This window comes from Anomaloglossus baeobatrachus, chromosome 7 (assembly GCF_048569485.1).
Source record: "Anomaloglossus baeobatrachus isolate aAnoBae1 chromosome 7, aAnoBae1.hap1, whole genome shotgun sequence".
NCBI lineage: Eukaryota > Metazoa > Chordata > Amphibia > Anura > Aromobatidae > Anomaloglossus > Anomaloglossus baeobatrachus.
Genome location: NC_134359.1, coordinates 52,374,429 through 52,402,406, shown reverse-complemented (window position 1 = coordinate 52,402,406; position 27,978 = coordinate 52,374,429). Strand labels below are relative to the sequence as shown.

At 42.6% G+C, this 27,978-nt stretch overlaps 1 protein-coding gene across 1 annotated transcript in view; it reads right to left on the bottom strand.

Annotated features, from left to right (window-relative positions):
- B3GALT1 (beta-1,3-galactosyltransferase 1) overlaps positions 1-27,978 on the bottom strand; it is a 430,205-nt gene that overhangs the window by 253,168 nt on the left and 149,059 nt on the right. Inside the window, exon 2 of the mRNA XM_075318851.1 lies at positions 27,049-27,108. The gene's annotated coding sequence lies outside the window, so the exon portion shown is untranslated. The remainder of the gene's footprint in view (positions 1-27,048; positions 27,109-27,978) is intronic.

Below are 27,978 nucleotides of genomic sequence, written 5' to 3'. Positions count from 1 at the left end.
AAATATCAACCAAAATACAGAATTAAGCGAAAAACCTAGAGGCCGTTAGAATGGATTACAAAAAAAAGAGAAAATAAATGTTTTACGGCATAGTAGCAAACCACGAACAATGGAGACCTAGTCCCAAAAATTCCAGAAGTCAAAATCATTCTCTAAAGTGTCTAAACATCTTTCCATGGTGAGCTGATGGATGAATGTCCTGTATGAAAGTTGATCTTGTGCAAGCCTAGATAGGTCCACCAGGGTCTTCTCAACCTAGATAGGTCCACTAGGGTTTTCTCAGCCTAGATAGGTCCACTAGGGTCTTCTCCACCATTCTCTTGAAAGTATAAAGCCATTGGGTTACTGATCTTCCCTTTCGTCTTTTTCTCAAGTGTTTAGGGACAAGCTCGGGGCTAGTTCTCATCTCATCAGGGTCTTCTCAGCCTAGATAGGTCCACCAGGGTTTTTTCCACCATTACCTTGAAAGTATAAAGCCATTGGGTTACTGGTCTTCCTCTCCTTGTTGTCACGTGAATAGGGACAGTCTCGGGGCTAGTTCTCATCTCATCAGGGTCTTCTCAGCCTAGATAGCTCCACCAGGGTCTTCTCCACCGTTATCTTGAAAGTATAAAGCCATTGGGTTACTGGTCTTCGTCTTATTGTCACGTGTAGTGGGACTGACTCGGGGCTAGTTCTCATCTTATCATCTAGACTTTAGATGGATTTTTTTTTTCCTTTTGGCACTTGTGGGGTTAATGCAACTTATGTTGCAGCAGCAGACTGGCTCAGCTGGCAGTAGTTAATCAATTACTGGCCGATTAAGCCCTCTGCTTCCTGGACTGTTGCTGGTTAGTCTATTCAGTTAGGAGCTATCCAGGTAGCAGAGAGGACATCTTGTTACTACTGCTGCTCTCTGCTGCGATTGTTGTGAGTTGTTCTTCTACCTCCTTTTCTTTGCACCCTTACCTGCACACATTCTGTTATTCCCTGGTGCAGGTTTTTTGGTGTGTTTGAGTTTTTGTTACCCCGTCTGTTGTTCTGTGTTGGTGGGTTGTTGGGTGGGCTCTATCCGGGTCAATCCCCTAGGTGGTGGGGACTTAGTCGTTAGGATCTGGAGGCTCGTTCAAGATTACCATTAAATCTAGCATCAGGATAAGGGACAGCGCAGGGTCCCTAGTCACAGGGTTAGCCTAGGAGCCATGTACCATCAGTTCCTCCCCCGTTACACTTGTTCCTTCTATTCTTCCAACCATGATGTCTTTCTCCAGTTATTGCTTTCTTCATATGATGTGTCCAAAGTAGTCAAGTTGTAGCTTGATGAATCTTGCTTGGAGTGACATGTGTGGCTAGATTTGTTTCAAAACTCATTAGTGTGTTCTTCAAGCCATCCATGGTATTGATAACATCCTTCTCACCACATTTTGAAGGCATTGATTCTTCTTCTATCCTGTTTCTTTATCATCCAGGTTGTGCATCCATTTGTGACTACATAAAACATTGAGGATATTTAAACATCTCATTTCACACTTGGGGAAACCACAGTTCCCTCAACATCCCTATCAATCGAGGAGAAAAATTGGTTGATTATCCAAACCGCTTATTTGTATATCACTTTTTTCGGATGATTGTGAGTGAGCATTGGTGCAATGGCTTCTTTTTGTACTAGGATATTGATCTTAAAGGCTGCTTTACACACAGCGACATCGCTAGCAATGTCGCCCGTGAAAGCACCCGCCCCCGTCGTTTGTGCGTCACGGGCAAATCGCTGCCCGTGGCGCTCAATATTGCTACTAGGACGCGTCACACATACTTACCTTCCTAGCGACGTTGCTGTGGGCGGCGAACAACCTCTTTTTTAAGGGGGAGGTTCGTGCGCTGTCACAGCAACGTCACACAGTGGCCCGCCAATAGAAGCGGAGGGGCGGAGACCAGCCACATTAACGACACACCCACCTCGTTACCAGAGGACGCAGGAACGCTGCTGTTCGTCATTCCCGGGGTGTCACTCATAGCGATGTGTACTTCCTCAGGAACGATGAACAACCTGCGTCCAGCACAGCAACGATTTTTTGAAAATGAACGGCGTGTCATCGATCGACGATTAGGTGAGTATTTTTGATCGTTAACACTCGCTCATAGGTGTCACACGCAACGACGTCGATAACGACGCCAGATGTGCGTCACGAATTCCGTGACCCCGACGACATATCGTTAGAGATATCGTTGCGTGTAAAGCCCCCTTTAGAGTCACAACACTAGTTACAGTAGTAAAATCTTCCTGATAGGTTCCCTTAATCTCCAACTTTTTAGAAGTGCAAAATGTGAAGACTTATTCATGGAAATCTAGTTTGCAAATGACACTTTCGATGTCTATTATGATGAGAGCAAGAGCAAAGCCCAGATCAAGTGCTTTACCGATTGGCACAAATTCAGAGGTCATCGTTGGCTCACCAAACAGGAGCTCAGATCCTGGTTCTGCACATCAAGAATGATCCCTGAGAAACAATCCTAAGCTGTAGACACCTAAGCCCAACCGGAGCAAAGACAATCACAAAAGATAAAGAAACTATAAATGTCAATCACATTTATAAACCATTTACACATTGCAAAGCCTATATTACAAAGATTGGGAGTGTTTTTGGCTGGAAATGGAAACAGAGAATTCCACCTGCAGTTCAGTTAGGAAAACTATTATGGATTTATCCATTTTACCAATCTTAATTGTAATTTACAAGGGCAGTTAGACATATCGGCGTACCACAATAAATCCTCATACTGACTTACTCTAGGGGAACACTTGTGCGCAAATTGCCTTTTTCCATAAGCAGCCATGGGTGAAATGGCCTTTCTCAACTAATGTCACACACATAATTTCAAGGTATACTAATTGAGAAAAGACGCTGAACAGTTTAACCTGTCCCTGCTATAGGCTTTTAATGAATGTAAAATTATAGTCGCACAGGTGACACAACAATGCCCCTCGGCCAATGTAGGCTGGAGCTTCTGATATATCATGTAGTAGATTAAATGACCATAATGCCCCTCATTAAAATATAGTATGCTGCACTGAAAAATGAGATACGATTTGACATTAAAAGGAATCTGGTTTTGCTACTTCATCTGAGAGCAGCATAATGAAGTGTCACGGGTATGATGTGGTAATCAGGAGTAAGGGTACCTAGACTGGCCCTCAGGCTAAGGGCCATAAACTGTCCCTTTATTTCAGAGGTAGGCTTGATGGTAGCCAGATCTGGACCGCCACCGTGGCCCTAACTTCTGAGCAGCCCTGGTCTGCCACCATAACACCCCCTCTCCCCCACCCCCCAGGGAAAGCTGGAACAGGAATTAAGAATCCCACAATTACCGGGAGACGGGAGAAAACGAAAGCTCAGACTCACTGCAAGCACACACAGGGGAAAAACAATACATACTCAGGGAGAAATAAAGTACAGGCAGAAAATAAACAACCAAGGTTATTTCCACTGCACACCAAATAGCATACAACCGGTCACCAAAAACTGGGTCACCATGCACAAAGACCGATAACGCTGGAACAGAGCTAGAGCTATCTTTGCCATGTGAGGCTAGGCTCCAACATTTTTTAAATGGCGGAGCCGGCTGTGATAGGACGTCAGCAACCTGTGACCCCAGCAGTCATTCACTAACCAGCAGGAATTAACTTCTGCTAAACCAAAGAGAAGAGAGCACTAAACAGTCCATGTCTGACACTGGCTGAGAATCTAAGGAGCATCAGGTTGCCTGCCAGACTCTGCAATGTGAATAGAGTCTGGAGTTGCCATGACATGTAGGCAAAAAGATCCTGAATCCAATGATGTATCACTTAGATTACTGAGTGCAGACACAATCCGAATTTTTAGATTTAGTCATGCTGCAGAGCTGAGAGAGCTGTCCTGCTCACATCAGGTTCTCTATAGACATTGTACATTGACAGTGAGGTGTCAATCATAGGAGGGGTTATGCTGGACTGCCGTAAGCATGACATTGTAGTCTGAGCAATGAGAAGTCCCGCTGCTTAAATAAACATAGCAAATAAACAACAGATTGAACATACCTGAATTCTATGTCTTGACCCATGCAGCATACTGTCTTAAGCTTACATAGCAAAAACCTGCTGACGGATTCACTTTAAATGCATTCACAGAGTTGAAGGTCATCAATGTACATTTTGGGGAGTCTGACACCCAGCTTGTCTACCGATGCCACACTATTCAAGAATGGCTATTACACAGTGTACAGCTTTGGTGAGTGGAACTTCCACCGATCTTATAGACAATAAATATCATAGTTCTGGAAAACCCATTTATGAAAGAGAAAACTACATTGTTTTGTTCATGATGCTACATTTTTTTTAACTATGTTGATCCAGCGGAAGAAAAAGCAAATTATATCCTGTAGCATATAATGCAACCCCTCCATGTGAGCCCCCAATAACGAGGTTTAATAGAACTTAACAACTGTTGACCTTTGCATAGTCATCAATATGTGATCGGTGGCAGGCAGACACCCAGCATTGAAAAGGATACTTGAAAGCAGTCTGTCATGGGTGTGTCATGGGTAACAAACAGTCATGTGGTTTCCGGCCATAGAAGGTCACAGTGTCTGGCTGCGCAGAATGCTCCCTGACTTTCCATTGTTCCTGCTGTCATTATTCATTGGTATAGGTAGCTTTCCTGCTGGATTCATCTCTCTCTTTTGGACCCAGCAGGAGCTCACCTTCCACCCAGCTGCTGATTATCAGTATTCTCTTGGTATTTAAATACCCCTTCCTTCCTTGGATTGGTGCTGGTGATATTTTCAGTTCCTTCAAGCCTTGGCTGCAAGCAGGTGCCTTGTACTCCTCAGTGGTATCATTGCTAAAAGTTTTGCTGATCTCCTACCTGAGTCATCCAATGATAATTAGTTGATGCTTCACTTCCCTTTTGCCGTGCACTTGGTATTTCCCCGTATCTAGCGTTACACAGTCATCCAGCTATGCACACGTTCAAAAACAATCTATAGAAAACAAATTTCTTTGAACACTGTAGTATAATCGCCCATCATCGGGTCTGTGCTGAGTATTTTCCATTTTACAGTCAAACCTATAGCATTTCTATGTAATCTGTGGTGCTTTGTGTATGCAGATTCATACGGTCGTAAGGCTGCGGTATATTTGCTTTGTGAGTTGAAATTCTTATCAGGCGCAAAGGCATAACCTGATATTTTATTGCATTACTGCAGGTCAGGTTACTTTTAAGAGCCATGTTGTCCCATCAGCTTTTCCAAAAATATATACATGCAATATTCAGTATGTAAGAACCCAAAGAGAGTTACTAATATTGAGATATGGCGCAGCGCATGCAGTTGTCTTCTTCAGCTCGATAAAGAAGCTATCTCTCAATATATGTTTCTCATGTGTGGGATGTTGAAAAAAAATAACATTTATAATATTGGTTGCAAAAGGAGACCTGGAATATATTCTGCTTTTCTAGAAATACAATACTGAGTCTTCCGAGTTTCTAGTCACCCACTTTTCTACAAGTTTGACCTGCTACCATACAGCAACATTTTTCTGTTGGCTGAGGCCCACCCCTTTTGGTCACATGGGTATGACCTCACCACAGGTCCTGCTAGGTCGATTGTATAATAATTATGCTAATTCTAACTGAGGGAGAGGATAATTATGAATACCCCCCAGATATTATCTGATCCTCAGCTGCTGTCACTCAAGAAGCTGCTGATTTTATTAACTTTACTTTCTTGGATTTCAAAACCTAAACATAAAGTAAAGGTATGTAGAGAACCAGCCTGATAATGCCAGTATAGCACTGGCTGCAGGTTATATAAGAAAATCCTAGTGACTGGTTCCCTTTAAGAGGAAAGGTAAGGAAGGACATATGTATTAGATTATGAACATTAAAATTGGGAAGATCCACCGTCAATCTTAAGGCCACTTTACACACAGTGACATCGCTAGAGATGTCGCTGCCAATCGCACCCGCCCCCATCATTTGTGCGTCACGGGCAAATCGTTGCCCATGGCGCACAACATCGTTAGTCCTTGTCACACGTACTTACCTGCCTAGCGACGTCGCTGTGGCCGGCGAACTGCCTCTTTTCTAAGGGAGCGGTTTGTGCGGCGTCACAGCGAGGTCACACAGCAGGCAGCCAATAGAAGCGGAGAGGCAGAGAGCAGCCGAAGGAAAGACACTCCCACCTCGCTGCCGGAAGACGCAGGTACGGTGTTGTTTGTCGTTCCTGGGGTGTCACACGTAGCGATGTGTGCTGCCTCAGGAACGACGAACAACCTGCGTCCAGAAGCAGCAACAATATTTGAGATTAGAACGACGTGTCAACGTTCAGCGATTTGGTGAGTATTTTACATCGTTAGCGATCGCTCGTAAGTGTCACATGCAATGACATCACTAACTAGGCCGGATGTGCGTCACGAATTCCGTGCCCCCAATGACATCTTGTTAGCAATGTCGTTGCGTGTAAAGTGGCCTTTAGGCTCAATTCACAACAAATCCAACGTATACACCAGCATTCCTATAGACTTTAAAAGGGTTGTCTACTATTTTGACATTGATTGCCTATCCTTAGGATAGGTCATCAATGTCTGAACAGCAGGGGTCCGACATCCCGCACCCCCACCAATCAGCTGATGTCGGGCACGGTGGCAACAGCAGGTAGCCGGAAATGCTCACTTCCGGTGCTGCTCCATCTCCTGATAGCGGCCGCAACCAGGTGCTGCACATCTGCCTCCCATTCTAATCAATAGGAGGCGGATGTGCAGTACCCGGCTGCTATCAGGAGACGGAGCAGCTGCGGAACTGAGCATTTTTGGCCACCTGCTGCCACCGCCAGGACCGAGAACAGCTGATCGGACGGGGTGCGGCACATCATCAGAATGTGATGATCCTGATGAAGGAGGTTGCTCCGAAACGCATTGAATAAAGTCACATTTTGAAGATCCAGCGTTCATCTTTATTGCACAGCAGCGTGGCAATTTAACCCATTCCACCCCTAATCGCATCACAAATATCCTCGATACTGGGGGTTAGAGCAGCTGTGTTTCTAAGATTCTTTCTAGTGGTTGTGTCTGACACAATCCCCCCCAGGTGAGCGAAACCTTAATCGCAGGTTCACCGTATCTCGCAGATAAGACTCTATTCTTGCGCTTTTTGTTTTTTATATCCATCCACTTACCTCTTAGCTGAGAACCTCCATAAAGGTTATTAAACCATAATATCCTCTGATTTTAAGTGAATGTCCCGACAGTTCCATAAATTGTAAAATCCTAAAAACTCAGTATTTTTTTATTTCCTCGCATCGGTAAGAAGACAACATGCTCCTGTATATTGATTTTGGCACATACACTATTTGTGCCCCTCATTTCTCCCGTATATTTCTTTTCGTTTTCCCTTTCTAGGATTGTTAGAATCTATTTAACTTCTGGGTGATGGAATTTTTCTTAATTCCTAATCTCCAAGGTTTGCCCTCAGACCTGCGCGTTGTTCTATCACCGCTAATGATTGGATAAAGTAGGGCAGGGAAGCAGTACAGAAACAGCTGGATTTCCTGCATCCGTCTCCGCACAATAAAACCTGATAATGAGACTTCAAGAAGCTCTGAATAAGGTTTAGATTCCCTGCTACAGACATACAATGCTGAAATATTAATCCAAGCATTATTATAAGACTTTCGGTAAGATCGCAGGCTAGGTTTTCACTGCAGAAAATTAAGGATGTGATATCTAAATGTAGATTAAAATATTTTCTTTTAATAAATTTATAACCGGTTACAAATTAGGTAACGGCTGTGTATGGGAAATGGAAAAGAACGAATTTTGAGATTTTTCCAAAAATGACCATAGAGTAGGAAATGCATTAATCTAATAAAATATTGTACTCCCTTTCGCTTTTAAGACAGCCATGCTCCACACAGCCAGCATAACGCCCGCCAGCAGCACGCGCCCCAGCTGCCAGTGTCGCACCCCGGGGCAACCGAGCTGCTCGGATCCGGGCGGTCCGTGGCTCGAGGGGTCCCGGACCCAGGGGCACCGTTGAACAGTTTCTAAATGAAAAATCAAAATAAAATAAAAGTCCGACTACACCACTCGCGGTTGGTGGCCAGGGATGATAGGGCCGCCGCTGCAGGTTCCCACTGGGGATGATGGATGTGGGCAGCATGGATGGTGGAGCCCTGCGTGGGCAGGACTTTTCCCCCGGGGTAGGTGAAGGGTTAACGTGGAGGCGCGCAGCAATGAAGCAGTGCAGACAAGGAGAGCAGTTTGATGGTGTTTACTCACTGGTTTGACACCCTGAGACGTACTGGATTCCTGGTGTGCCCTTGTCCTCATGGCTGTGCCTGCCAACCTGGTGCCACTCTCCACCTGTGGACTCCTGTGTATGTGGGTCCTCCCTGGCGTGGAGCACTTGGACCTCCTTCTGGTGTCTGGGTCCTGCTGCAGGCAGCTTGGACTATTTAAGTGAATATGTCCCGGTCCCCACTTTGCTGCTGATACCTTGGACGTTAAAGGGTGGCAGATGAGTCCTGGAAACCCACCCGCCTGGCAGAGTTAACAGAGGGCTTGAAGTCCTGGTCTGTTCTGGGGATCTGCACCCCTGTGTGCAAAGTACTGTGAGCTTTGGATGTCCACCCCACAGGGTCCTTCTTGGAGCTTACTCTCTCACTCCACAGCTACTTTCCTCCTCTGAGGGGCTGTTCTTACAACTCAGGTATTTGCAGTGTCTTTCCTTCTTTCTCTGTATCTCAAGAGTCTCTGGTCTTGACACCATTCCTCTTTCACTGTGTCCTGCAGACTGACTGTCCTACTGTCTACCCACACTCCCCTGGTTACTGCAGTGGCGTCACATTGGCACAGCCCTTGATGCCAGCACAGCCCCCACCACCAGCACAGTGACCATTCTCCACCTCCCGGTAAGCTACATTCAGATTGTAAGATGCACCCCTGTTATGATTCAGGGACCGAGGAGGATCAAAAAATGCAGAAACCGAAAAAGTAACCAGAGTGGCTGGAACCTTAACGGACTGCAGGCCTAATCCTAACACACAACTAGAAGTAGCCATGGGGCGAGCCTACGATGACCTAGTCGCCTCGACACAGCCAGAGAACTAAATATTCTTACAGATAGAAATATAAGAAAAGCTAATCTGCCTCGGAGCAATCCCCAAAGATATAGATAGCCCCCCACATGTAAAGACTACGGTGATATAGAAAAACACAATAGAAAGCTAGAAAAACAGGTTCAGCAAAGGTGAGGCCCAAACTATCTTTATAGGAAAGGATAAGAAGGAATACTGTCTACAGCTGCAAAAACCCTAATAAATACCAGCACGTCTGATAGTCTGATATGGAAAAACCCTGAGACAAAACGGCCTCTCCCTCACTATATCAGCACTCTGATGTTACTGGGATCCAAAAACACTAATATAGATGAGGGAATGAATTAATACCAAGCCTGACAAAACACAATCCATTGCAGAATCATGGAGCTGGGTATACAGACACTCCCAGCAGGGAATGATCCAATTCCACAAGGAACTCCAGACAGGCAAAATAGGAATCAAGCATTTGTATCATAGCAGAAAAAACAAGAAAGTGGAAACAATAAGCAGAGGTACAAGACCAACTTATCTGAGAGGAGTTCTGGTAGAGAGCAGGGCTAGTTTCAGAATGTCATTAACACACAGGATATCCATTGAGCATCAGCAAGTAACAGGAGAAAACTACTCAGCTATATACCCCAATCTGAGAGACCTGATTGCCAGTTCTCCACAGGTGTGTGGCTTTCATTCCACAAATCAACTGCACCGCCAGCACTGACCACAAGAGGGAGCCCCAAACTGGAAAATGTATTCACAACAACACACCCCTCATTTTCCTCCCAAATGTTTGGGATGAAAAATGTGTCTTACAATCCAAAAAATATGGTACATTAAAAGTGAGGTCTGCCTGTATTTGGGGGAGGAGTGCTCCTGTCTTTATTAGCAAATATATCAGCTTATCTTTTATCAAGAACTTATTTCCACTTTATGTGCTTTCCATTTTTTGTATAGTCTGCTCTCTCTGCCCTCCCTAGACTGTAGCTGCTGCTTCCCCTTTTTGCACTGGAGATCATTTTACCACCCTCACATCAGCTACAGCGGGTGAAATAAGTATTGAACATGTCACCAATTTTCTAAGTAAATATATTTCTAAAGGGGCTATTGACATGAATTTCTCACCAGATGTCGATAACAATCTATCCAACCCACACAGGCAAATAAATCAAAGCGTAGATTCATAGATGTCCATAAATTAAATTAATCTTTAATAAGTAATGAAAAATGACAAAGGGAAAAAGTATTGAACATGCTTCAGCAAAGAAAAAAAAGAATCTGGCTCTTTACCACTTGAGTATCTATTTATTTTCCAATATGGTGCACTATACAACATACAGTGAGAAAATGAGTGGCGCCATTTCAACGCATTTTAAGTGTGTTAGTACCCTTTATCATGATTAAGGGTGCTAATGCACTTGAAATGCGTTGAGATCATGAAGCCATACAAAAACCTTTGTTGATGATGACAACATCATTTTTTTCACTCCTCAGTCTAATATCTTGTGGGGAACGCCTTGTCATGAGTGGTTTATGGTGAAATGATGTACTTTTCACTTCCTGATTATAGCCCCAACAGTGCTCACTGGAACCTTCAGTGGTTTAGAAATTCTTCTCTAACCAATGCCATCAGATATTTTCCAACAATAGGGTTGTGAAAGGCTTGAAACAGCTCATTGGTTATAACCATCATGAGTTGTTTCTTGTGTAGCACCTTGCTAATGAGACACTTTTTTATAGGCCATCAGTTGAACCAACTGATATTATTATTCACTAATTGACAGAATTTCTTTCTAATTACTGTTAGATTTCAGCTGATATCAAGACTTTCCATGTTTTTTTGCACCTCTCTTTCTTCATGTGTTCAATACTTGTTCCCTGTGCCATTTCTCATTATGAAACACAACTTAATTTTTGGACATCTATGGTTTAATTTCTTTGCCTGTGTAGATTGGATGGGTTGATACCTACATCTGGTGAGAAATTAATGTCAATAGCATGTTTAGAAATGTAACTACTACAAAAATTGGTGACATGTTCAATACTTATATCACCCTCTGTAAAAGGAGTAATATAAAGATGTCAGAGTAGGTGTGCTAACAGATTTGAAACTTTTCTTCAAGGTACTTGGCTAAATAAAGGACTTAAAAAAGCTAAACAACGGCAAAATTATAATTTTTTTTAAGGATAGAATTTAGAAAGTTGCCGGGTCAATATAGTGTGGCTTATGAATAAGAACCTGGCAAACCACCTACTACCTGCTGACTTTAACATCCGTGTGTGAACGCGTTCCTTTGACACCGGCCAAGTCCTCTAGGCTGCGTGGCTTTAAAGGGTAATTTACACGCTGCGATATCGGTAACGATATATCGTCGGGGTCAGGTTGTTAGTGACGCACATCCGGCGCTGTTACAGACATCGCAGCGTGTAACACCAATGAGCGACGATCAACAAGCACAAAAACGTGAAAAACCGTTGCTCGTTGACACGTCACTCATTTCCTTAATGTCGTTGGTGCTGCAGGTACGATGTTGTTCATCACTCCTGCGGCATTACACATCGCTATGTGTGACACCGCAGGAGCGACGAACATCTCCTTACCTGCCTCCACCGGCAATGAGGAAGGAAGGAGGTGGGCGGGATGTTACGTTCCGCTCATCTCCGCCCCTCCGCTTCTATTGGACGCTTGCCATGTGACGTCGCTGTGATGCCGCACAAACCGCCCCCTTAGAAAGGAGGCGGTTCGCCGGCCAGAGCGACGTCGTAGGGCAGGTAAGTATGTGTGACGGGGACTAACGAGGTTGTGCGCCATGGGCAGCGATTTGCCCGTGTCGCACAACTGACGGGGGAGGGTTCGCTCGCTTGCAATCTTGCTAGCGAGATCGCAGCGTGTAAAGTACCCTTAAGGCTATGTGCCCACGCTAGAATGTCCCTGCGGATTTTTTTGCCTGAAAATCCGCGACTTTCGCGGCAAATCCGCACCCGCGGATTTGCCGCGGATTTGCCGCGGATTTACCGCGGATTTGCCGCGGATTTTGATGCGGATTTTTTTTTTTTTTTTCCCATTCAAAGCCAAAAATCCGCACCAAATCTGCACCAAACAATTGACATGCTGCAGATTTTTCCGGATCAAAATCCGCGGCAAATCCGCCGCGGAAAAATCCGCAGCATGGGCACAGCATTTCCAAAATGCCATTGAAATGGCTTGGAAGTGCTGCTGATGCAGATTTTCGGCAAATCCGCGGTAAATCCGCGTCAAAATCCGCGGTAAATCCGCGGTAAATCCTGTAGCGTGGGCACATAGCCTTAAAAATAGAAAGGCCATATTTGACTTTGCCCCCCAAAAATATAAATAAGCCACCCAGCTCTACAAAAGCATTCAATGGATAGATGAAATTAAGATGAACCTGTACTAGAATAATGGAAAGAAGAAAGTATGGAGAAGGCTTGGAATGGCTCATGATCCAAAGCACAGCACGTCCTCGGTGGCGTGTTGTCTGGGCATGCATGGCTTCTAATGGCCCTGGGTCACTAGTGTTTATTGATGATGTGACTGAAGACAGAAGCAGTTGGATGAATTCTGAAGTGCACAGGGCAAAACTTTCTGCTCAGACTTATCCAAATACATCGTGACATGACGTCCATGGCTTCCAGACTTCAGGCCGTCATTGCCTGCAAAGGATTCTCTACGAAGAATTAAAAATGAAAACTAAGAGAAAGAGAGCGTAAAATATTATCTTACCAGAATATTAAAATAAAAGTATGTTACTGTACACTCACCTAGTGTGGTTGTGAAATTCAAAACCAACACAAAAAGCACACAGATAATAGGCGGCTGCCGCAGCCCCACGTGTGGATGTCTTCAATGCTGGAAAGTAGAAGGTGTTAAAGCCGCGCTGTCGCCAAAGGATGAAAAAAAAAATAGTTGATTTAATGAAAGATTATTTTATTCCATATCACTACGTGTTTCTAGATGAGGACCTCTTCTTCAGGACCACAAAAATCAGAAAAATCAACAATACATATATATATAGTTGATTTTTCTGATTTTTGCTGTCCTAAAGAAGAGATCCTCACCTCGAAACGCGTAGACCTATGGAATAAAATAATCTTTCATTAAATCAACAAAACATTTATTTCATCCTTTGGTGACAGCGCGGCTTTAATCCCTTCTACTCTGCAGCATTGAAGATAAGAATTAAAAATTATCATTTTATTTATAGTAAAGTAAATTTGTCCAATTACTTTTGAGCCCCTGCTTTGTAGAAAAATGGTTGCAATTTCTAAATGTTTCGAAGGATATTTTTGTTCTATTCCTTTAATTAAAGCTGAAAGTCTGCACTTCAATTGCATCTCAGTTGTTTATTTTTAAGTAAAAAATAGCGGCATATGGAGCCCTAATAATAATAAAATGTATTCATTTATATAGCGCTATTAATTCCACAATTTACATCCAGTTTACATACATTGACAACACTGTCCCCATTGGGACTCACAATCTAAGTTCCCTATCTGTATATTTTTGGACTGTGGGAGGAAAATCGGAGAACTTGGAGGAAACCCAAGCAAACACAGGGAGAACATACAAACTCCTTGCAGAAGTTGTCCTTGGTGGGATTTGAATCCAGGACCCCAGCGCTGCAAGACTGCAGTGCTAACCACTGAGCCACTGTGCTAACCACTGAGCCGAATCAAGCAGATTCCGTCAATATCCAAATATTTCTGGACTTAACTATATGAGCACAGCTTCTACCTTGGTTTATTGCTTTCCTACTTTTCTTGAGCCTATTTTCTCTGCCTTCTCTGACACTGCAGTTGCTTTCTCCCTTTATCAAACTGCAGAGCCGTTAAAAATCCCCTCCCTCTTCCTGTTGTTTTCTATAAGGGATAAAGAGCCATCAATGCAGGTGTGACACCCCTGACTACATCAGGGTGTCACAGGGAACTGCACCCCTGTCTCTCATGGTGCAGAACTCACCCTCTATGGTTCTGGGATCCTAACTACTACTGGTATTGCTTCCATCGACACTCAAATCCTAACCACACCTCACACCACACCCTGTCAGGCACAGCAGTGGGTGGTCTAGCTGGAAAAGGGCCACCCTCCTAGGGGTCAGGCAGACTGGTGGGAAGGAGGAAGTCAATTTTAGAGTAGCCCTCAAAGAGTGAGGAGCTGAGGGAGTTGGAGCTCCCTGTGTGACCTTGGTTGGGTCGCAGACGGTGGTCTGGGACCAGAGGAGTCGGAGACCCGGTCGCAGGATATTGGAAAGGTTACCAAGACTTAGTTTGGGAGAACGGTCGGCACCAGAAATCCAGTAACCGGACCGGTACCGAGCACGCCGGGGTACAGAACTCTAGATCAGGGAGTAGCTTTACGCAACCTGATAATTCACCTGTGGAGGATAGTCTCTTTATGAACTTTCCCCAACAGCTCAGAGATCGAAGACACCAACTCAATGGGTGGGGTAGGGCTTTCCAGCTTATGCAGCCCCCTGAAATCCCAACTGTCAGCCATCGAGAGCACAGCTCCACTATTTCAATATAGGGAGCGGGACCCTGACAGCTTCACACCGAGGGGGTCACACAGGAACATCCACACAATTGTGCATGGAGGCAGGCTCCGGAACACTAAGAAATACCAATGGGGACGGACACCCGGACGAGCTTTCCCGAGTGGCAGCGGCACCCAGAGACTTGGTTTACTTCTGTGTCAGAGTCTGCTTATTGGCCGCACTAACAACTGCACTGCCTGAGTAAGTACACTTGCCTCCCCGGATCCTGACCTGACCAAATCACCTCCACCATACAAAAGCCCATCCCTCCGGAGTCCTCTAGCTGCCCCGCTCCATCAGCCCTGGGTACTCCCATCGGCAGCAGCGGTACCCCCTTACCGCACACCACAGGTGGTGTCACAAACTGTCCCCTTGTAAATATTCCCCCCCCCCTTTTATTTGAGTGGCCGCTGAACCCCAGGGACCCTCGAGCCACAGCAAAACCCCCGGATCCGAGCAGTCCGACTGCTGCAGGGGCGGCACACAGGAAAGCGGACAGATTTGTAACATTTCTGCAAAGCATTAAGATAAATAAAGGACTAACAAAATGGTAGATTTTTTTTTTGTTTTTTTAAATGAAGACAATTTAGAAAGTCTTATTCTTTTCCTTAAATCTGATAAATGTGATCATCTGCATTACTTTGAAAGCCAACTCATTGCAATATTCTGGATTTGTCTAACTAGATTTAGTCATTTATGCAGCTAAACGCTTCCTACTAAATATTGTATGTGAGTGAGGGAAAATATAATCAGGCTTTATGGTAATGTAGGATATAGAGTATAGTATCTGCTTTGGTTGCATATATGCATACAGCCATCAGACCGCAGTAAAGTGTGAAGCTACAAGCCGCTTTCTCCATCGACTCCACTGGGAGGTCAGAGACAAAGCGATCATCACAATAGCTTAATTGCTTCATTTAAATGGAATCACCTGTATTGTTCTTGGGCGCAAAGCCCTTGAAAGCTTTCAATTGTATTTCTACGAGAAATAAAAAAATATATATTTATATACTGTACAAGGCTCCGCACAAATTCTGACACCGGTTACCATAGTAACAGAATAATAGCTTCACTTGTCTAGACTATTGAAAATGTGTACCGTACTTCCATCATTTCTTCTAGGTGTACGATGCAAGTCAATGTACATCCAATAAAATAGCTTCTCGGGAATTTTTCGCTGCAATCTGCGCTCAAAGTAAAAGACTTTTTCAGCATTTGGTAATAAAGAGTGAAGTTTTTACTAAAAGGATATGAATTTACTGAAAGTATTTCTAGTCACATTCCCAAAGAGAGCAGGGGTGGAAATTACGCGGTCGCAGGGATCACGACCACAACCGGGTCCCTGGGTGCAGGGGTCCACCAGCCCTAGCCCCTGTTTCAGCTGCATGTGTCTCTGAGGGCGCACATCCAGCTGAAATGCATTGCGGTGCATAGACCCGTCGGGTCACTGTACTGCAATACACAATGCCGGCCAAACAGAAGCTGGCTGCTTTCAACGGCATCCCCATGACTGAGGCGACAATGACGTCATGAGTTGCCATAGCATGGATGTCGATGAAAGCTGCCGGCCACTGCAGGCTGGCTATAGAGGTGGGAACCGAAGAGGGTGAGTACAGTATATACCAGGAGGGGGGCAGTATACTCAGGAGGGGCCCAGGAGTGAAGCATATCTACCAGGAGGCGACAGTATATACCTGGAGGGCGACAGCCGATACCAGGAGGGGGACAGTAGATACCAGAAAGGACCCAGGAGAGGAACATATATACCAGGAGGGGGACAGTATATTTCAAACGGGAGACAGTAATTCCCAGGAGAGGGACAGTATATACCAGGAGAGGAACATATATACCAGGAGGTGGACAGTATATACCAGGAGAGGAACATATATACCAGGAGGGGGACAGCATATACCAGGAGGAGCCCAGGAGAGGAACATTTATACTAGGAGAGGGACAGTATATACCAGAGGGGCCTAGGAGGGGGACAGTATATACCAGGATGGGGGACATATATACCAGGATGGGGGACATATTTACCAGGAAGGAGCAAAGGAGGGGTTAATTTAGAACAGGATGGGGGACTTTACTACATAATGGGGGAAGGCAACTTGTATGGCTTTAAAAGATTTAGAAGGCTAAATGTATACATACATAAACATATATATGACCAACATGTGGAGATGGGGGGCAAGTCGAAATTTTGCATCGGGTCCCATTGAATTCTAGTTACACCACTGAGAGATATATCCCAAGACAGTGATATCTGGTGGGATAGGCTGTGTAAGGACCTACTTTATTGGTAAGGTTCTATATTCCATATATCCAAGGTGGATTACAGACGAGGCTCACAGCATAATGCTCTGAGTAAAAATGATCTTTACAAGAAAGTAGAAATAGTGCGAATCAATTTACATCTCCATACCATCAGCGACAACAGTGGTCTGTGGTCGGTGCACAGGCATGGGAGTACCACCTGCTACCTGATGGCATCCACAGCTCTTCTTTTGATTATCCGGCCTAGCATGATGTCACATGTATGTTGTGCCACATGGAACGGATGCTGTCAGGTAAGAGGCACTACTCAGGGCTCCTCTCCAGCAGCCATTGGTCACTGTTATGACTCTTAGATTTAGGCCTGCAAATTGATTTGTACAAACTACAGACTTGAGTAACTATAATTACTTCCAAAATTAGCTAAGGGCATTCTGGGCCAGGGGGGAACATACCGTTGGTGGAACCTGTGCAGAAACTCATTTTTATCTCCAAAGTAGGTGGAATCGTGCACTATGATGAGCTATTAGACTCACTGGTGGACACAGACAGAAGAGGACCCCTGTGCTAGACTTGTACATGGGCCCTTTGGAGTCTAATTACTCATCATAATGAACAATTCCACCTCCTTTGGAGGTAGAAATGGGCCCCTTATATCTTGGGCCCCTCTGCAGCTGCACAGGATGCACCAATATGTCCACCCCTGATTGAACTGCAAAGGACCTGTACATTATTCTCGTATACAACTTCTATCCGTGTCTACCACTGGTCTGAGGAATATCAAATCCCATACAATTCTCTACTGAGCAATTAGTGGGCCATACATTGGCTATAAAGTCCCAACATGGGTGAAAAAAGGAAGTGGAAGCAAAAGTAATTTCCCTAATATACCACAACATTGGATTTACGATTCCCAAGTAACATACAATGAAGGAATTTTTAGAGATCAACCATAACAATAAAACCACCTGCCTGATTTTGTATAGGTTCCCCTTGTGCCATCAGAACAGCTGTGACTCATCAAGGTGTGGACTCCTTAACATATGTGAAGTCCTGTTATATCTGGCATCAAGCTGTTAGTAGCAGGACCTCTATGGTCTGTAAATAAAGAGGTAAGAATTGTCTTTTCAGCACCTCCCAAAGACAGATTGAGATTTGAGGAATTTGGAGTCTACACCTTAGGGCGGCTTTGCACATTGCCACATTGCACGTGCGATGTCGATGGGGTCAAATCGAAAGTGACGCACATCCGGCGTCGCAGTCGATATCGCAACGTGTAAAACCTTTTTGATACGATGAACGAGCGCAAAAGCGTCGTTATCGTATCAGCCTCCGACATTTCCATAATGCCGATGGTGTGACAGGTACGATGTTGTTCATCGCTCCTGCGGCAGCACACATTGCTGTGTGTGAAGCCGCAGGAGCGAAGAACATCACCTTACCTGCCTCCCGGCGGCAATGAGAAGGACGGAGGTGGGCGAGATGTTTACATCCTGCTCATCTCCGCCCCTCCGCTTCAATTGGCCGCCTGCCATGTGACGTCGCTGTGACGCCGCACGACCCGCCCCCCTAAGGAAGGAGGCGGGTCGCCGGCCAGAGGGACGTCGCATGGCAGGTATGTGCGTGTGAAGCTGCTGTAGCGATAATAATCGCTACGGCAGCTTTCACTAGATATCGCACGTGCGACGGGGGCGGGACTATAGCTGCAGCATCGGTAACACATTGTTACCGATGTCGCAACGTGCAGGTCAGGTTCCTCTAAATATTCCACAACACTTTTTGTAGTGTGGAAGGGGCATTATCCTGATGAGGCCAATGATATTAGGGAAAACCATTGATATGATGAGTGGTGTTTGGGCTGTATAATATTTTTTAGGTAGGTAGTACTGTAGGTCTCAGTGTGACATTTATATGAACGCCAGGACCCAAGATTTCCCTGCCGAAGAGTGCTCAGTGCATTACACTATTTCTTCCACCAGTGTTCCGATCTTCCAAAGTGCACCTTTGTGTCATTTCTTCACACTATGAAAAACAAAATGGGATCCATCATACCAGACCATCTTATTCCATTGTTCTAATGAGAATCCTTCCATGGACTGAGCCTTGAGGGTCCATGACCCAGTCATCGGTTCAGTGGGAGTCCTTCCATGGACTGAGCCTTGAGAGTCCATGAACCAGTCATCGGTTCAGTGGGAGCCCTTCCATGGACTGAGCCTTGAGGGTCCATGACCCAGTCAACAGTTCAGTGGGAATCCTTCCATGGACTGAGCCTTGAGAGTCCATGAACCAGTCATTGGTTCAATGGGAGTCCTTCCATGGACTGAGCCTTGGGGGTCCATGTCCAAGTCATCAGTTCAATGGGAGTCCTTCCATGGACTGAGCCTTGAGCGTTCATGGCCCAGTCATCAGTTCAGTGGGGGTCCTTCCAAGGAGTGATCCTTGAGAATCCATGACCCAGTCCTCGGGTCAATGGGAGTCCTTCCATGGACTAAGCCTTAAAAGTCCATAACCCAGCCATCAGTTCAGTGAGAGTCCTTCCATGGACTAAGCCTTAAAAGTCCATAACCCAGCCATCAGTTCAGTGAGAGTCCTTCCATGGACTGAGCCTTGAGAGCCCATGACCCAGTCATCAGTTCAATGGAAGTCCTTCCATGGACCACTCGTGGAAGTAACTGACTACTACATACTAGATACATTTCATAATCCTATTATTTTGGAAATATTGACTTAGTTGTTTATCCATCATATTTACCAATTGTCCACATTACTCATGGGTTAAAATCATGCACAGGTTCTTGACTCCCTTAATACAGGGAATGGGAGCAACCAAGGCTGGGTCCCCTCTATGTAAGGACCCCAGAGAATCTGCAAAGTCTTACCTCTGCTACATCTGTAAATGCGCTGACGTTTGACTAATTGCACTCATCTTCCAATGTTATGATAGCTTTGCTTTAAAACAAAGTCACATTCTCGTCTATGACGGTAGTCCACAAATTATTCGAGAGACCTAAATTGGATAATGATGCCATTCCTGTGCTATGAAGACTGAATGTAGACGTTGATGCCTTTTAGAAAACATTCTTATACCCGTCGTATCAGTCAGCTATTTCGGCAGTGTGTGCGTTATAAACCACTAACTCTACATTATGCTAATTAGAATGCATACAACTTTACAAATTGCTTTCTGGTAATTATATATTCTTTGTGCCAAGTCCTTATATATAGCTCCTTCTTGCTGCCTCCTGCTTTGCTTGTTTATTTGAGGTCACCAACCTTATCTGTAGATTAAACATTCAATGTTCCCATATATATCAATTTTACAGCTTCGTTTTGCTTCTTGCTGGGACATTTGCTGCTATTCCTGTAAACATCCTCAATTGTTGGCAGCTTTCCCTAAGGATGCGCTGGTATATTCAGCATCATGTCGCTCCGCTGTCACTGAATATTCTTGATATGATCATTACCGTATCACCGGGCTGTTCAGAATCTCAGAATATACCCAATACCTATTGCATTAATGAGGAGGCCTATTCTTCTAGATAGTCATGTAGTTTATGTAGGAACTCAGCAGGGAGGTTGTGCCAAACATCTTGAACAACCAACTTCAGATCTGTCATGGATATTATTTGTGGAAATCCTTTTGTCTCTTCATGTGATCCCACACAGACCTGATAATGTTGACACCAGGCCTCTGTGGGTGCCGGATCATCACTTCCAAGATTCCAAGTTCTTCTGAAGACAGTTAATGATATTGCTCTGCTTCAGTATGCCACAGTACCTATTGGCATTCATGGTTCCTTCAGTGAACTGTAGCTCTCCACAGCCGGCAGCACTCATGCAGCCCCAAACCATGACACTCCCACCACTATGCCTGACTGTAGGCGGGACACACTTGTCTTTTGTATACCTCACCTGGTTCCCACCACACACACACTTGAAACAATCTGAACCAAATAATTTTATCTTGCTCAAATCAGACCACAGGACACGGTTCCAGTAATCCATGTCCTTAGCCTGCTTGTCTTCAGCAAACTATTTGCAGGCTTTTTTTGTGCATCATCTTTAGAAGAGACTTCCTTCTGGGATGACAATCATGCAGACCAATTAGTTGCAGTGTGTGGCGTATTGTCTGTGCACTGACAGGTGACCCCATGCCCCTTTAACCTCTGCAACAATGCTGGCAGCACTCATACGTCTATTCTGAAAAGACAACCTCTGGATATGATTTTGTGATATACTATATATACACTACAGTTCAAAAGTTTAGTGTCACTTAGATATTTCCTTATTTTTGAAAGAAAAGCACATTTTTTTAATGAAGCTAACATTAAATTAACAAATACCCTCAATACATTGTTAATGTGGTAAATGACTATTCTAGATTCAAATGTCTGGTTTTTAATGCAATATCAACATAGCCGTATAGAGGCCCATTTCCAACAACCACCTCTACAGTGTTCTAATTGTACATTGTATTTGCTGTGTTAGAAGGCTAATGGATGTTAAGAAATCCCTTGAAAACCCTTGTGCAAGTATGTTAGTACAGCTGAAAACAGTTTTGCTGATTAGAGAAGCTTTAAAATTGACCTTCCTTTGAGCTAGTTGAGAATCTGGAGCATTACATTTGTTGGTTCCATTAAACTCTCAAAATGGCTAGAAAAAGAGAACTTCCATGGGTAATGAAAGAAACTGAGATTTCCTACAACGGTGTGTACTACTGCCTTCAGAGGAGAGCACAAGCAGGCTCTAACCAGAGTAGAAAGAGAAGTGGGAGGCCGCGCTGCACAATTGAGCAACAAGACAAGTACATTAGTGTCTCTAGTTTGAGAAATCAACGCCTCACAGGTCTTCAACTGGCAGCTTAATTAAATAGTACCCGCAAAACGCCAGTGTCAACGTCTACAGTGAAGAGGCGACTCCGGGATGCTGGCCTTCAGGGCAGAGTGGCAAAGAAAAAGCCATATCTCAGACTGGCTAATAAAAAAAACAGATTAATATGGGCAAAAGAACACAGACATTGGACAGAGGAAGATTGGAAAAAAAGTGTTTGAAGTGTTTGGATCACACAGAAGAACATTTGTGAGACGCAGAACAACTGAAAAGATGCTGGAAGAGTGCCTGACGCCATCTGTCAAGCATGGTGGAGGTAATGTGATGGTCTGGGGTTGCTTTAGTGTTCATAAAGTGGGAGATTTGTACAAGGTAAAAGGGATTTTGAATAAGGAAGGCTATCACTCCATTTTGCAACGCCATGCCATACCCTGTGGACAGCGCTTAATTGGAGCCAATTTCATCCTACAACAGGACAATGACCCAAAGCACACCTCCAAATTATGCATGAACTATTTAGGGAAGAAGCAGACAGCTGGTATTCTATCTGTAATGGAGTGGCCAGCCCAGTCACCAGATCTCAACCCTATTGAGCTGTTGTGGGAGCAGCTTGACCGTATGGTACCAAAAAGTGCCCATCAAGCCAATCCAATTTGTGGGAGGGGGAAGAGGGGTGCAATATCTCCAGATTACCGTAGTAAATTAACAGCCAGAATGCCAAAGGTCTGCAAAGCTGGAATTACTGCAAAGGAGCATTCTGTGCCGAAAGCAAAGTGTGAAGGCGAAAATTATTACTCCAAGTAAAAATCATTATTTCTAACCTCGTCAATGTCTGGACGATATTCTCTATTCATTATGCAGCTCATTTGTTAAATAAAAGTAGGATTTTTCATGGAAAAGATAGAATTGTCTGGGTGACCCCAAACTTTTGAACTGTGGTGTATATATATATATATATATATATATATATATATATATATATATATATATAAATATACTATATATAATATATAGAGAGAGAGTGAGATTAGGGAGACGTAATAGCCTTATTTTTGTATTCTGTTGGTTAGTGACTAATCTTCAATACCAAATTTACATTTTTTTATGTGTTACTACTTTTGCAGAATACATTTGTTTTACACATTCTGAGATGTTACATTTTTATTTTTCACCCATAGAGTTGTGGGCGTTTGGCCTTTTTTGCTTGAGGGTTTTGCACAAATTTTAGTTTGGTGTTTATTTTGCTTCCATACGGGAGGATTAAAGAAAAAAATCTTACAAAAAAAACCCAACAAAGTTTACAGTACATAATAGCTAATATGATAATATCAGAATTGGAGTTCGTACAGACAAGGCAATATCTAATATGTGTTGTTTTTCATTTTAATTTATAGCCATCACATAGATTTTTATAGTAAAATTGCAGTTTTGTAATTTAAAAAATATATAGTTTTGATCTGTATTTTAACGTGATTTTTTTTTTCCCGTTTGGGATGATTTCCATACTCTTATACTACACTGTAATAGTGTAATGAAGCCAAATAGGAATTTCAAGATAGTAGAGCTGGGGTCTTTGCAAAAAAATATGATACTTTCTATTTCTTAACTCTTTGTTCACTACTTCAAAATGTCAACTACATTTAATTCTGAGTCAGTAATTCAGCATGGTCCCTGTTCTTTAAAACTACTTCATCATGTTGTACTTTGCCTCTGAACACCAGAACTGTGATTATGGCCCAGGCGCTGCCATCAATCACAACACAAATTTACTGTGACCTTTAGAAGGCTACACAAAAAAACAACTGTTATAAGGCAGGGACACTCAGAAAGTCAAAGACCAGAAAAACTTTACCTCACCACCGAGCTCTTATCTGGTACAATATAAGCATTAGAAATATAAAATAAATGCAAATGTCAGAGCCTTCACAAATAAGAAAGAAAGAAAAATGCTAGAAAGATGATAGATAGAAAGAAAGAAAGAAAGATGATTGAAAGATGATAGAAAGAAAGAAAGAAAGAAAGAAAGAAAGAAAGAAAAAAAAATGCTAGAAAGATGATGGAAAGAAAGAAATATGATAGAAAGAAAGAAAGAAAGAAAGAAAAATGCTAGAAAGATAATAGAAAGAAAGATGATTGAAAGAAAGATGAAAGAAAGAAGAAAAGAAAAAAGAAAGGTTATAAAAAGAAAGAAAGAAGAAAGAAAAAAAATGATAGAGAGAAAGAAAGAAAGAAAAAAATGAAAAAATGATAGAAAGAAAAAATGAAAGAAAGATAATGAAAGAAAGATGAAAAAAGAAAGGTGATAGAAAGAAAAATTAAGGAAAGAAAGATAGATGATAGAAAGGAAGAAAGAAATATGATAGAAAGATAGAAAGAAAGATGATAGAAAAAAAATGAAGTAACCCAAATCACAACACCAAACAATTAGTGCAAACCAAGGTAAATGATAGATAGATACAGTGCTATGCAGAAATTTGAGCACCCCTGATCAAAATTACTGTTATTGTGAACAGTTAATCAAGTTGAAAATGAAATGATATCTAAAAGGCATAAAGTTAAAGATGACACATTTCCTTTATATTTTAGGTAAGAACAAAAAAAAATATTTTCATTTTTAACATTTTAAAAACTACAAAAATGAAAATGGGCCAATGCAAAAGTTTGAACACCCTTGGAGATTTGTGTGCTCAGATAACTTTGACTATCATTTCAGACCTTAATTAGCCTGTTAGGTTTGTGGCTTGTTCATTATTATAGTTAGGAAAGGTCAGATGATGCAAATTTCACAACTTTATAAAAACCCAGCTTCCTCTAACCTTGTGCAAATAAAACAACAGCCATGGGTTTTTCAAAGCAGCTGCCTAGCACTCTGAAAATCAAAATGGTGAAGGCCCACAAAGCAGAAGAAAGCTAGAAGAAAATAGCAAAGCGTTTTCAAGTTGCCCTTTCCTCAGTTCGAAAAGTAATTCAGAAATGGCACTTACAGAAACAGTGGAGGTCATTATAAGGTCTGGAAAACCAAGCAACATTTCTGTGAGAGCTGCTCATAGGATTGCTAGAGTGGCAAATCAGAACCTTCACTTCACTGCAAAAGTCTTTCAGGAAGATTTAGCCGACTCTGGAGTTGTGGTATATTGTTCTACTGTTCAGAGACACCTACAGAAAAATGGCCTTCATGGAAGAGTCATCTGAAGAAAACCTCTCCTGCGTCCTAACCATAAAATTTAGCATCAGAAGTATGCAAAATAACATCTAAACAAGACTGATGTATTTTAGAAACAAGTCGTGTTAACTGATGAGGTTAAAATAGAACTCCTTGGCCACAATGATCAAACCAAATGTTTGGGAAAAAAAGGAGACAGAATGTCATGACAAGAACATCTCGCCAAACATTAAGCATGGGGGTAGATTAATCATGCTTCGGGTTGTGTTCTATCCAATGGCACTGGGAACATTTCACGGGTAGAGGGAAGAATGGATTCAATTAAAGTTTAACAAATTCTTCAAGCAAACATAACACCATCTGTAAAAAAGCTGAAGTTGAAAAGAGGATGACTTCTACAAATGGATAAGGATCCTAAACACAATTCAAAATCCACATTAGCCTATGTCAAAAGGTACAAGCTGAAGGTTTTACAATGGCCCTCACAGTCCCCTGATCTGAACATCATTGAAAATCTGTGGCTAGACCGCAAAAGAGCAGTGCATGCAAGAGGACCCAGGAATCGTACAGAACAAGAAGACTTTTCCAAGGAAAAAAGCGTGAAAATCCCTCAAACAAGAATTGAAAGACTCTTGGCTGGCTACAAAAAACATTTACAAGCTTTGATACTTGCCAAAGGGGGTGCTGCAGGGTACTAACGATGCAGGGTACCCAATATTTTGCATTGGCCAACTTTATTTTTTGTTGTGAATTTAAAAATGTAAAAAATATATATATTTTTTGTCTAAAATGCAGAGGATACGTGTTATCCTTAACTTTATGGCTTTTACAGATAATTTCATCTTCAACTTGCTTAATTGTTCAGAATATCAGTAAACTTGACCAGGGGTGCTCAAACGTTTGCATGCCACTGTAGATAGATAGATAGGTAAGTAGGTAGATAGATAGATAGATAGATATGTAAGTAGGTAGATAGATAGATAGGTAGGTAGATAGGTAAGTAGATAGATAAAAATAAAACCAGCACTTTTCCAGGCAAAGATGGATGCAAAGCTGACAAGGTTAACACCAAAACCAATTTCATACAAAAGCCTTATAAATGGAGGCAGCACTCTACAGTCGCGTGATGAAAAAATGGATTTAAATCATGCATCACTTCAGTTCAAAATGACAGACCCTTTCTCAATCTCGAAAAAAACTCTGCAATTTTGAGCCAAAACAGAACATACACTGATTAAAATATTTTTTTCATCATCTGACTTTGGAGTCATTTTTTTTGGAGTAGATACATAGATAGAGGCAAAAAAAATTTGAAGCAGCACTAACGTCAACAATAATATAGGTTGTTAAGCTTTTGATGTAGTTTCACCATACACATTAACTGACTATAGAGGATAGACAGCAGGGAAGAATACATTTCAACATACTGAATTTGCTGATAAACTTAAAGATCTTATCACATTCTTCGAGTTGGTTTTGAAACCCAATTTTTTTTAAATTTGAAGATGAGTATTACATACAGTGGGACCGCAATGGGTGCCAACATGATGCCAGCTTATGTTAATATACTTATAGTAGCTGTGGAGAAGTATCTTTTCTATGTGTACCACAACTTTAGCTCTATTCTGAGATGGTGGAGGTACATTGATAAAGTATTTCTCCTATGGAGGAACTGCAAGCATTTTACTTATGGAAGATAAATAGCAATCAGTTAATGGACCCGTTTTCCATAGACTCCCATGTTAAAAAACCAGCAAAAAAAAAATCAATTTTGTCAAAACAGCAACAAAGTTGTGTTTGCCAATGGATTGTTACAGGATTTGTTTTAACGGATGATTACTGGACGTGAACTCAGCCTTATATCTATGGGTATTTTGTCAATATTAACAATTTCACAATTATTCACCTGATTGACATCACTGTTTATACCTTGAATGTACATTTGTTGCTTGAGAAAAGTCCTATTAGAACCAAAACATCGTCACGTGGGCTAATAAAAGTCCTGTCTTTTTGTACAAGTATTTTGACTAGATGGATGGATAGGTAGATGGATAGATGGATATGATAGATAGATAGATAGATAGATAGATAGATAGATAGATAGATAGATAGATAGCTGGATAGTACCTGAGATGCTGGAATCATTGTGTACTCTTTTCATCTGTCATCTTCAATCCAGAAGATAAACTATGAGTAAAAAAAAACCAAAAAAAAACATTATTATACAAAATATCACACCAAACTGAAAATGTAACAAGCTGTAAAAAAGCAAATCAAACAGTTGTATGGCTTCCTGTTAAAATAAACATATGATTGTTAACGAAACACAAGCTACAACTAGTGGTGGTCTGAGGGGGATTCTGCAGTGTTGCGCCGCATCTGTGAGGACCTGCTCTGGACGGAACACATTGTATCAGTGTTTACATAAATAAAATCTGCAACATTACTGCTATCTGTAGCCTGGATTACTCTGTGCTTACAATGATGACACAATGGTTAGGTCATAAAAAACATGGCACACAGTCATGGCAGCACTGGTACCCTACTCTCTACCACCTCGGGAGTGGAGTACCCTGGCCGTTGCGCTCTCTATTCTTTGGATGTGTCTATAGTCAGAGACCCGGACAAGAGTACAGAAGGCTGACCAACAGGATGGAGAAGTACATGAACATAGGTACATGGAAGAAATGCAGAAAAAGAGGAATGACTGGGTATGGAAAACCACAGCATAGTTCCAAGGGAATGTGTCCTCCGAAAATGACCTAACGTTTCATTCTGTTTTGTTGTGCTAAATGCTTTTTGTTTGTTTTTTTTTTTTATTTTTGGCTATAGTTGTTTCCTTTTACAATTTAAAAAAAATAATACATTTGAAATTTAGTAATTTACACACCAGCTATCATATTCCAGGTCAGCTTTTCCCTGCTGTGGTTACACCCAGCTCTAGCCTGGTCATGTCAGGGGTTAACTTCCCTTGTCTTGTTCTGGATCCCAGGATGCTATATATTTCCTCTCTACCTATGGGTCAGTGCCAGTGAGATTTCTGCCTTGCAGCGTGTA